The following is a 3716-nucleotide window of genomic DNA, read 5'->3' on the forward strand; positions in this document are numbered from 1 at the left end:
TGCCAAACACTATAGTGGTCATCTACTGAACATAGGCATTCATGCTATAATGCTGGATGATCATAATAAGTGAAAGTGTTCTCAAGCTTATATAACCAGAATCACTCTTTATCTAATTGTCAGTGACCTTTAACTTTGATCTACTGACCCCAAATTATTCATCTGTTATGATTTAAAGCCTGATGACCATGGGCAAAATTATCATTCAGCTTTCCATAATAAAATATTTCAGTCTTAGGGTCACTGTGATATTGACATTTCACCTACCAGCCTCTTAAAGAAAGAGATCATCTACTAACTACAATAAATTTTGACAATCATATTAAGCTAAAGCATTCTGCTATTGATCAGTTTCTCCATATTTGGTGTATAATCATAAATTCCATTTGTTGCCTTCCCTTTCCAGTTATCGAAGGCCAAATATGAGATATGACCAAATGCTAACTATTACTTTAGAAAATGAATGCAATGCATTTTCAGTTGTTTACACAACTGACATTAGAATTCATATAATTGTGATACTTGGCTATTTTATTATGAAGTTAAAGAAAGGAAATATGGAGCTAGTTCCAATCATAATTATGCAGCTTACTAGAAGACTCTAGACTGTATATATCAGCTTTTTTTCTCATAACAAATCACCATTCAAAAATATATATTTATCATATAGCTGCATCATACCTAATCAATATTATTGCCAGTAAGTATTTACGGATTTATATTTGTAAGGCCATACTATATTAATTGTTAGATTATCATCCACTCCCACTATATTTATGCCTACCCTTACTATTTTTAGTTTCCAAGATCATCTATGGAATATTTCTATAAAGAATGTTATAAATTATTAACTGTCAGTTGTTATTGCTTATAATCAAATCCATTTGACAAAAATAACTATTATAATTATGTCAGTTTTTCTCTTTAAATCCTCATTAAAGCAAAAATAAAATATCTGAAATTAAAAATGAATTAAAAAAAACTTCCTTTCCCTTGTGAAGAAAAATTAATCTAGCAATTAATTTATGATGGCCCCAGATACAGGTTAGGAAAACTATACAATGCTATGGATATTATGCTATTCCATGAACTTGTGAAAAGTTACTGCATAACTTTCCATCAGTTTTGATGCATTTATAATAACTTTTTGACAGATGATGGCCACTGAATGTATCATTTTCATTTTTCAAAAAGCAAGATATTTACACAGAAACAAAATGTATTACCATTTAACCTGACATATATTATATAACTACAAGCATTTTATATAAAATAATGATGTAGGAATGTGATAAATTAAACAGTTTGATAAATAATTAGTATTCATAAGTTATTAAAAACACTTGATTATCAAGAATTTAGAGTTAGCATCCACACTGTAACTTAGATTGAAATGTAACACTGGTAGTCTCTTTCAACACTGTAACTATTACCCCCAAGTAAATGTTACAAATATGGATATTGCACTTTAACATAAACATTAGTCACTTCTCAGTAAATGTGTATTGTGCAATTATTTATTCCAAGTATGTAATTTCTGATGCTCCAGCATGCACCTCCAAATTCATTGTCTGTGGCTGTTTTCAACCCAGATAGTATACCTAGAATGAAAGAAGTAAAACATATCTTTCTGTGTAAACAAAATGTGTAAACATGTTGAAATGTAGATGCAAATTACTAGAAAAAGTCTCATGACTAATTGAAATGAAATATTCAATCATAAGATTAAAAAAAGAGAAATCAAACATTCAAAATAATTACAAGTCCATAGAAAAACAGCTTAGTCTTTCAACATTTTGGGAAGCTGTATACTCTGGTCTGTAATGTAATATAAAGCAACTTGACAAATTTTTAATATATCCTTTTGAAATGAAGTTCCTGAAATATTGAATTTTGTTATGACATATATTGAAATCTGTCTGCTTTTGTCATAGTTGATAGAAAATTGATCCTGAATCCTGTGCAGAAACAAATATATACATGAACTATCTCCTCATCTTTATAAAAATAAAAATGCAAGGAACAATCTGTGTGTAAATCAGGGCATAATTAGTGTTTTGAAGTTTTATTTATCAGGTCTTCCTTAGGTAATTCAATTCCTCAGTTATAGGTTTTGTAATTTTGTGAAAGGCATGGAAAAGAGTTCTAAATTACCTTCTTATCATACTGGTTGTTTTGGGGCATTCAATGCTTCAAGACACACAGAAATACTCCCTAAAATAAAAAAAGTCAAATAATATTTTATGACATAACCAATATGCATAAGTGTGTGATTCATCAATTAATTTAATTACAGAGGACATATTCATAATGTTTCTCATATTTTAAATAAGAAAATATTTCAGCTTCAGGTTTCTAACAAAATATAGAATATCTTAGATGAAAATAATCTTAGAAGCTTTATGAATATGACCTCAGGTTTATAGATATAAAGCCACAAAATTGATTTAAAAGCAACTTTCTTGAATTAAAAGGTAATGTTCTGGCAGGTACATGTGTATGACTGGCATTCCACAGCAGCTGATCTTTCATTATGTCATGAGAACAAGTAAGTCACACACCACAACTATATTTTGGGTCTCAGTTGATCTGGTCTTACTCTTGCATAAACATGACAAACATTTTCTTTTACTCTAGAAAATATAGGTCACAGAAATTTCAAAAAGAGAATGTGATACACTGCAACCCTGGATATATACAGAATATAGAATAGTTATTTTAAAGTGTTTATACATTCAGCAGAAACAAAGTAGATAGATGGTAAGAACTGTGCAGATTAACTTGGGAGGCCTATAATTATCATAAGAAAAAGTGTTTAAGGAAAAGTTTACAGTTATCAAAAAGACATACCTTTTGGCCACTGACCAGTTGAAGGTAACTAAATAATCATCTCAATATTCATACTTTTATATCTGAAATATGATACAAAACAAACACTGATTAGTGCAAGACATCACAATATGTCAATAATAATGATAATAAGAAATTACAATACTTAATTTCAATCATATTCTGTTGACCTTGAAGCATTTCTTTTATATCTCAAGGATTGTCTCATTTGTGAAGGACACCAGAAAAATATTCCATATTTTAAACAATGAACAATGTCTCATTGCTTGTATTTGTCAAATTACTGCTTCATTAATTTAATATACAGTACATGTATTCAATGAGTACACACCATTCATCAGGTTGAATCAGATAAATAATGCAAAATGTAAACACTTTCACTGTGTCAGTAGATTTTTTGTCTTCCAACTGTGAGGTAACATTAACAGTCTGCACCGTTGTGCCACTTGTATGTCAATAATTCTGCTCCATTTCCATTGAAATAGAATTGAATGAATACTTCCCTAGTTATTTAACACAACAAAATAGCATTTTATCTACTTACCTTAAAAATTTAACGTAGAAGGGTAAAATGTTGTAATAATTCCTAGATAAACAATCTACTTTCGTTTTCACATGCACATGTTGACAGCGGCGCCACCTATAATATTGCCTGGCAACGAGCACCTGGCTTCAAGGAGGCCACTCTTATACGTGAGAAAGGCCAGACAAATAATATCATTTTTTCCAAAATTCATTTATTAGCAACCCTTGCTTCAGTTTCTGGTTAGGAAAATATTAAATAGAATTAACAAATGAAATAGCTGTTATAAATTGTTACTTGAAGCAAGGGTTGCTAATAAGCGAATTTTGAGTCTGAAATGGCC

The 3716-nt window shown here is 29.9% G+C and overlaps 1 long non-coding RNA gene across 2 annotated transcripts; it reads right to left on the minus strand.

Annotated features, from left to right (window-relative positions):
* Positions 1-604: 604 nt before the first annotated feature.
* On the minus strand, positions 605-3505 carry LOC123541202 (uncharacterized). Of its 2 annotated transcripts, XR_008369744.1 has the most exons (5): positions 3395-3505; positions 2851-2912; positions 2155-2214; positions 1762-1818; positions 605-1601 (listed from the first exon to the last, which is right to left on the minus strand). It is a non-coding gene; the product is annotated as an uncharacterized LOC123541202 (long non-coding RNA). The 2 variants fall into 2 exon arrangements; XR_008369743.1 differs by lacking the exon at positions 3395-3505 and having other exon boundaries at positions 2851-3009.
* Positions 3506-3716: the final 211 nt, after the last annotated feature.

The sequence above is a fragment of the Mercenaria mercenaria genome, unplaced genomic scaffold (assembly GCF_021730395.1).
Source record: "Mercenaria mercenaria strain notata unplaced genomic scaffold, MADL_Memer_1 contig_906, whole genome shotgun sequence".
In the NCBI taxonomy this organism is placed as follows: domain Eukaryota; kingdom Metazoa; phylum Mollusca; class Bivalvia; order Venerida; family Veneridae; genus Mercenaria; species Mercenaria mercenaria.